This window comes from Eurypyga helias, unplaced genomic scaffold (assembly GCF_000690775.1).
Source record: "Eurypyga helias isolate BGI_N326 unplaced genomic scaffold, ASM69077v1 scaffold6332, whole genome shotgun sequence".
Taxonomy (NCBI): Eukaryota; Metazoa; Chordata; class Aves; order Eurypygiformes; family Eurypygidae; genus Eurypyga; species Eurypyga helias.
Window position 1 is genome coordinate 1 of NW_010236492.1, and position 8,990 is coordinate 8,990.

Sequence of the window (8,990 nt, forward strand, 5' to 3'; positions counted from 1 at the left end):
GGGGGGCGGGGGAAAAAGGAAAGAAAGAGTGGTAGAAAGATGAGAAACCAAGGACAGGAAAGCAAACAGAAAGGAGGCAGCGAGAACAAAAGTTGTGTCAAAATCCTAAAGGAGTGAAGCGAATGCACGTGTCCTTAGTTCCACCTAAAAAGGCTGCAACTTTCTTTCAGGAGCATATCTTGGCAGGAATAAGAATTCATTTTGACTTCAGAAAGAAGAGTTAAACAACACCCATACACACAACCCAAACACTTCTTCAGCAAACTGCCAAATTTTCAGGCTGCTGTTTTGCATGGGGAAGCTTCAGCACATCCACAGTTTGATGCCCAGGCACTGCTCAACAGTTTGCACACCTATTAGTTAGTGACTATTTTAAACCAAAGCTTGATAATGCCTAGGATTAAGATTTGGGATGCCGAGTCAAACTGACTAATTACTACAGCGGAGAGGAGGGCATGCACAACAATATACCTGTGGCCTTCCCCAGACTGCTAAATTACGCAAATGGTTTAGTAATAAACCCCGGTGGAATTCATCAGTGGAGTAACACTTTCAAGAGGCCTGAGCAAATTAGGGGCCTTGAAAGGAGGGGAGGGAGTCGAGAGCTGCTGGTCTTTCTAACAGATTTGATGAACAGCCTCGCTGGAAAGAAAGTGCCCGGGGTTTTACGGTGGTTGTGCCCGCAGGAGTTCGCTGAGACGGTCCGGCCTGCTCACGTTACACACTGCCCTCGTGAAAGGGCGATCTGCTTCGTACAGCTCAGAGCACCGCGAGGGACCAGGTGAGAAAGATACTCAAGACAATGCTTCAGGAATAAAGACACTAGCAAAAACCCCTGCAAAAACAGTAGTTGAGGAGAAAGGTAACAAACCCAACCCTCTCTGCATAGCTCAGCTCCAAACTGCTCCGTCCCATTTCACAAACGTTCGCTAAAGATGAGAATTCTTTTTTTTTTCCTATTGCAGTGGGTTAATCTTATTTCTCCTTTTCAGAATTAAGAACTGAAAAGCCACACTGACTTAAACAGCTGAACGTTCATGTTCCAATCCCAAACCTACAGCTTAAATCCCTTAACCCACCACAACACTGGGACTGAAAGCTTCTGCCACCTGTGAAAAGTCGCCGCAACAAGGCCCCTGCCTGGCTGCGAGCCGGGCTTCCCCAAGCCCAGTGCCCCCCATTTCCAGTTTCCACAGAGGCACTAGAAGGACGTACCCTGGCCCACTCAGGAAAGAATTGCATTACTTCAAAAAACAAATACATTAAAAGTTAAAAAAAAAACAAACCACTGCAAACTGTGGTCTTATAGCTGCTAATCTCCAAAATGCTGTTAATATTTTAGAAACCTAATTTACCTTCTTGTTAATTTTTCACATTTTCCTCCCCCCTCTTTAATGCAACACAGATGAATGGAGTTTACTTCTGTGTATGACCATTTCCACTGTCAAATTCCAGCACAGCCCTGCCGATCTTATTTCAGAGTCATAATCAAAAGTACTGTAGATTTCCAAATCCTCTCCCGTAAAGTCTACACATTCTTTGTAATGGTTTCAAAATTGATGGAAATACCAATATTTTACAAAACAAAATGGAGTAGTGTTTTGCAAAAGCTACATTTGAGCCTCAAGTAAATAAAACTCTCTTTAGCCCAAGTAATTGCTCTACCACATGACATGTGGAGGTGGCAAATGCCAGGTTGCAAGAATTTGCATCTCGGCACTGTTTCTTCTCACCAATCTGTACAACCACTGAGATGAAACCGCTCTACCGAGTTTTTCCAGCACTATGAAAACACCAATTCCAAGAGTTCATTTGCACATGCTGAGCACACACTGTCTAGGTCAGCAGTCAATACAAGACCTCAGCAAGCACTAAATTAATGGGGCAGCGTGATATCAAGAGGTACTGCATTGTCAGAAGTGCCGTCCTCCTTGTAAGATGCCACACGGATCCCGAGAGTCATTAACGATCCCACAGTACTTCTTTGCAATAGTAACATTGCTCCAAGCAGGGTCTCGGTGAAATCCTGACTCACATAATCACACCCACCAGCCGAGGTTCTCCCTGAAGCTTCATCTACCTGTGGTGTTTTAAAGGGTCCTGCAGTGCTACTGAGAGAAGCAGAGATGCCCACACCTCAGCGCAGGAGAGGCTGTGTTTTGGATACAAGATCCCCAAAGGGCCTTTTATATCGTACTTACCCCTTCACAGGGGTACAAGTTAACATTCAGTTAGGAATTGGAACAGTTTTCACCAAAGGGCAGAGCTACACAGCGTAAGGAGGGAAAAAGCGGAGGGGGCAACGAAGTCAAGTGTTACAACTCGAAATCTGGTCTCTGTTCTAAGATGTTTACGACAGAGACTTCAAAGATGTTTATTAGAAGTCTACAGTCATACCTGTTTGAGATGCAAAGAACATATCTGGATTAAGCAGACAGGAAATATAAAGTGTGCCAGGACATAGCAGAACTTAAGTAGATCAATAAACGTAGCTATAAGAACAAGAGTTCCCAATTTTTCCATCTCATGACCTTGCATTAGCATAAAGGTTTGAAATGTCCCTTTCATACTCTCTTGTTCAATCATGACGAAAGAGAAAGGCAGATCATGTCTCTCCTCTCCCTGTTCCTAACCCCTCAGGGTTAGGAACCCATGATCAGAACCATGATAAACTGGAAGATTACCACATAATTACTCCAGTTAGCATTTAACTAAGGAAACAAAAGAAATTTGAAATAATCCAGCATCACAGCATTTCCTGAGTGATTGTCATCTGGCCATCTAACAAAACGGCAGAGTGTTCTGCATTAAGTATGCCATAATTTGGAGGTTTGGGGGTGTGTGCGTGCTTGATTAACAAGGCCAGGGTGATTTAAAAATGCACCAGTAAATCATGCTATTAAACCAGTAACGAAGACTAGATGAAACTGCTGCGTAGATGCAAACTAAGCATGCGACGGAAAAAGTGACAAGCAAAACAGCAACATCCAAGAACCCCAAATACATTCCCAATGTTTTGGGCTGCTTTCCCCCCCCCCCTCTTTTTTTATACAGTGTTATTCACTCACTTACCTGATGCCAAAAGGAGCTTTTTGGGATTTAGGTTTCTGGTTTTTTGTTGGTGGGGTTTTTTGGGGTTTGTTTGTTTGTTTTACTTAAAAACAAAAATAAAGCCACAAAAAAACCCCAACAACCAACCCACTCTACCTGTGACTTAGAGCTAAGCTTGTACTCGGCACACCTTGGCATTTCCCAGATCATTCTTTGTTCAGCACAGGCCTTGAGAGGCTTGGGGCCAACCGAGGGGCCCTGGGAGACTGTTGTTGTCAGGAAGATGGCAGCTCAGCCACCAAATCCCCACACTGCAGAAGCCCTTGCAAGCCTCATCACTCAGCAGAGAGCCCCAGACAAGCTACAGTTTTCCTTATGTAAAATTGTTACACGTTACCCAAAAGAAAGGAGACATGCAAACATATCAGAGATGAGATGAGGCCTCTGTAATCTACATTTCTAAGGTGCACATCCCTTAACTCCATTTGCTACATGTCAAAATGCTCATTCATTCCACATCACCGCTTTCTTCAGTTGTGTTAAAACTGCCTCTGGCCACATTTAATTACCAGGGTAGTTATATTCTTGATTTACTTGGCCAAATGTATACATTGATTTCATTCAGGACTTGACCCTTAATGAGACAACCCAGGCAAAGAAGACAGCAGGGTTTAATACCAGCAAGCATGAGTAACAGGAAGAAGAAAATTACTTCTAAGAACCTTTGTAAAGAGGTATTTTTTGAGCGTAAAATTTCTACGGCTTTTGAAGAATTCACAACTATGACCTCAAATCATATTTTTCATTTGGACTGCAGCAACGCAAAGAAACCATCAGCTAACGACCGACCCTGAGATAAAAAATAAACAAAGTAGAAGGTTGTCTTCTTGCACTCACTGTCCTGGCTCTGCAATGGTTAAAAGGTCCCCACAGCTGTGCTGGCATCATCGATTAGGGTGAACAAGGAAGCGACAGAAAAATAAAGCCACCTTAATTTCAAGCTCCATTAGAACTGAAGGACTTGGGGGGTGGAGAAATCAATGTTTGGCAAATGGGAAAGGACAAAATCTGCACAGGAAAAATGCATTTTCAGGCTAAGCTAATGCAAACAATGGATGGTGAACAGCACTTGAGGTTGTCCCTTTAAGGTTGTGTCAGCATTTCCATTTATAAACTCTGATTTTTGTTACACTCTAGTAGATTACCACAGGCTTTGGTATTATTCTAGCAGATACCACAAAGTATATCACAAATGGTAATACAAAATAGCAGTAAGAGCTCATTAGCTGAATAATGCACCCTTTCGGTACCTGATGTCACCGTAAGCATTTGGAAATTATGAGTCATATGCATACAAACACACAAACAGAACATACAGTGCAGGGGCGAGCATCCTGGGACCAGATTCTACCAAGACTGAAACAGAAGTCAAAGCTGCCTTTGGTATGAAGCCTGCTTACAGTACTCTGAAAAGTCTTGAAAATATCCCAGATACTTCATTTCAGCCTGCCTCAGTCGCCACTTGGACAGATTTCAGTCTAACCCTCTGCCCTCATTCAGATAAAAGCTCTTACTTCTCTGTCTGGACCTCCAGAGAGCTACTCAGCCAATACTCTGAATCTCCACACCCAGAAATCAAAACAAAACCCTGGCATGAAACCTTTAATTTCAGTTCTGCCCAGATCAGAAGACCAAGGTGAAAGTGTTGTAGAAGTAAGGAAATTCAACCAAACTTTCCTTCAGTGTAACACCGCCAGGACTTCACCTCAAACTTACTAAGCAGGTAAGCAATGTATGCAAGGAGAGCTCGTGTCCGTTTCACAGATGTGGACCAAGCCCTTAAGAAACAGGATTGCTCTCACTTTTAAAATTACCTGCATGACTCTGGGCTTAGACATTTCAAAACAAGCGTACAGGGGGGCCTAAATCTAGTATCAAGCCATTATGACATGTTCAAAACACAAAGCACGCAGTGAAGCGTAACATACAGAACCATAGAACGGTTTGGGTTGGAAGGGACCTTAAAGACCATCCAGTTCCAACCCCCCTGCCATGGGCAGGGACACCTTCCACTAGACCAGGTTGCTCAAAGCCTCATCCAGCCTGGCCTTGAACACTTCCAGGGATGGGGCATCCACAGCTTCCCTGGGCAACCTGTTCCAGTGCCTCACCACCCTCACCAGGAAGAGGTATACTGTAATTAGTAATTACAGGAATTACACTGTAATCAGTGTACTGTAGATATCAATCAGGCCTTGACCCCTACGAGGTACCCCAAACAAGTTTAGCAGAGCAGCACCAAACCTCTCCAAATCCACAGCACACACGCAAGAGCCAGGTCCTTGCTTACACGTCACAACAGTGCAGCCCTTCTATAGACTTGCACCTCTGGCTGCCACTGCTGGGACCTGAGAGAGGTCTGCTACGACAGCGCTCACAAGAAGAGGACATCCTAGTCTGCATCTTTGGAAGAGTGACAAAACACCTTTTCTGAACTGAATGTCAGCACTGTGTTTATACACATATACCCCACCTTTGAGACAGCAGCTTGTGTGGTCAACCCTTACCTGTTTTTTTTAAAAGCAACAAAAAAAAGCAAACAAAAAATATCCAGTGTGCATTTATGTGCTAACTATGACATCAAGCACATCAAGAATCACTTGACTACAGTATTCAGCTTTGAAAATATTTTACCAAAATAGGGCTTTTTGACAATTTAGAAATTCTTGATCTTTATAAACACTCAACATAGGAATTGTTATGAACTAGATTTGCTGCGGTAGCTGGGGCACTGCATGCAATTTAAGAACAGACTTTGAAATGAGAGGAAAAACACAAATTCCTATAATTTAGTGGCAAGTCTATATCTTTTTCATAATCTTCCCAGCCTACTGCTCTAGTGGGAGACATTTCCTGGACTCACAACCCTTTTATGTGCAAGCAATCTACATTTTACAACTAATAAATAATTCAGATAATTAATTGAGCTGCAATTTGGTGCACTTCTTTTTAGTCAGCACTACAGAGTACCACTTAAAAGAGATTCTGTACAGAAAGTCCCTCTTGCTTGTTAACCCAATCTGAAGCTTCTATTAAGGTGAATTCCTAGATTCTCTTAACACTTTGAATGTCTCACACCAGCGTCCTGGGACTTCATGCCCTAGGATGCTCCCTTCTGATTTTCATTGCTGTGTTTTACTCCCGCTAGAAGAAACAAGATATTTCCTGGAATTCTCCCTCTGCAGTGCTGGCTGTTGTCATTTGAGAGATTAGATTCTAGCATATCTCTCTATGCTGCCCACATACAGGCTGCTAGAACAGACTGCATTATAGAAGGAACAGAGACAACAAGTAAATACTTCAGGTAGGAAAGCTGGAGAAGCTCAAGCAAACTGTCAAGAAATCACTGGATATAAAGGAGTGACATGGGAGTACGTGGCAGGAATTCTAAGGAGTATTTCCATGCTCTAAGAGCTTTGGTAGAATTTACAAGTCAGCAAAACCATGAAATTCATACAGTAAAGATGTAATCATATTTGTAACCTTCATGTAACTGCAACAGTCAGCAAAGGCTAAGCATTAGGACCATGCCTCTGGCACAATTGCCCACATTCACCCCCAGAGGCACCACCCACTCCTGTGCTGCGCTGTACATAGCCTGTACCAACACAGAGTACCACCACGGGTGTGCAGGAAACAAGAGGGCACAGACTTGTGGTTTCAGGTGTTTACATGAAAAAAAAAAAATTCCAGCCTCTTAATCAAATGGTGCTGTAAAGTATTTATGAACTGATAAAACTACCTGCTCAAACACACGCTTGAAGGACATGACATGCAAGAATAATTAAAGTGCTAAAGAATCTACAAATTACACGTTTCAGATGGGATTGATGGCTGAACAAATTTGCTGCGAACTGTACAGGTTTGTGGGTGTAAATGTTGAGCATCAGGAAGAGATGGGACTGAGAAAAGACAGCTGTGCCTGCAATACTGACGATAAACTGTGAACCAAGTTCATTAAGTATTTTGAAAGAAGTTTTTCTTGGTTAAAACAAGAGTAATGGTAATGTTAGAAAGTACAGGCTGCAGGCTTGATACAGCTCAGCTCTTCCCAATCCACAGAATTAACGCCTACCAGTAGGTCTATGTAATACTGAGTAACAGGAGAAGAATAGTGAAGTCCTGTACAACAGTAAAACAGATCCCTTCCTGTTATCACTCTGCACACTGCCTTCCACGATACGATGGGAGCAACTTACGAAGGGAGAATGCTACTCAGTGTAAAGGGATAGCTACATCTGGCCCAAAATAAACACAACAAACCTGAAGAAGCCTTACGAAACTAGTAAGGTAGGAAGACTGAAAACAAATCCCAACATAATCATTGGAAAGTATAAAAAAAAAGTAACATAGGAAGAAGTTTTTGTAGTATCTTTAAATAAAGCATCAAATAATTTTAAGACGTACTAGGTTACCAGACCTAACTGAAGGACAATCAGTAGCGTGCAACACAAAGGTCTTCTTACGTACCTAACAACAAAACCTTAATAGTAACGACTCTGAAAGGACAAGATTCTGTTGTTGATGTACCAGAACCTGCAGATGAGTGCAGAGACTTGTGAGTGTTCCAAGCAGTTACTTTCAGGTAACAGACTATCGTCAACATCAGCCAGACCGCTTGCGGTTTGACTGCGAACGTCCTCAGGCGGAGCAGAGGATGTTCTGCAAAACAACACAGAAATCCTCGCACCCGTTAACTGCAGAACAAACAGGAACAAAACCTTTAAGACCGACATGGCACTCGTGTGTCTGTACAATGACCTAAAAACAGAACACCTTCCTACCGCAAACCAGTTTCGGTCAATTTACTGTGGACGTTTTCTGCACATGGCCTGAAAAAAAAATTCAAGATTCAAAGCACACATGTATTAGGCCTCAGACATAAGTAGTTAGATTTAAATTTAAGTGATCACTGATTAAATCATAAGTGTTAATTATGATTCAAAACAGCAAGCAAGGAACTTTGATTTAAATTATCGATTTCAATCCTGCTTTTCATTTGTACTTTTTAGCTGTTTTCCTAAAGGAAAGCCTGAATCTCATTGGCCGATTTAGCCATTCAAGCACACTGATTTACAATTAACCACTGGTTTTATGCTACATTTGAAGCTTTACCATAATAGGAGGATACAAGGTCTGTTAAGGACAAAGGAAAAACACAAAAAGCCCAAGAAACCCAAAGAAGACTTAACAGAAATAGTAAACCTAAGAAAAAAAAAAAATTAAGAGCTGTTGGAAAAAAAAATCTAGAGAATGCAGGTCAAGGAAGAGATGTACCAAGTTTAACATCAGAAATTGGAACAAAGGAATAAAATGAGAAAAGACAGGTGAACAATGCTGGGGGTTTACAGCTCTTGCCCTGTGATCAAGCAATAGATATTAGTGTGCTGTGGAGACATTTTCAGTGGAAAAGAGCGGGAAACTATCTGGGCAGGGTGAGAAGGCAGCCAGATATGCTAGGAATCGCCAGAAGGTGAAGAGGTTCGACGGGACAAGAAGAAATCATGTATTTGGGAAACACGTTAGATGCCCTGAGTATTGGATGCTCACATGCACTCACCCCACTGCATTCCCAGGCCAAGAGGGCTGAAGGCAGAGGGGCACTGCTTCCCTGCAAGGAAACACCTCCCCCCGACACAGAGGAGCGCTGCTTCCCTGCAAGGAAACACCTCCTCGCCACAGGAGCCAGGGCACACACCACTGCTACTGGACAGGCCTCAGGGAACAGGGGAGTAAGTCAGTCTGACTGAGAAGAGGAGAGCACAGGGCTCCTAACACTAGAATGAGACTTGACTAAGGGCCTGTCCACCCAAAATGGATGGCACCAAATGCTTAAATAAACATACCATAGACAAAATGGGGTAAGTTTTCACAGGCCT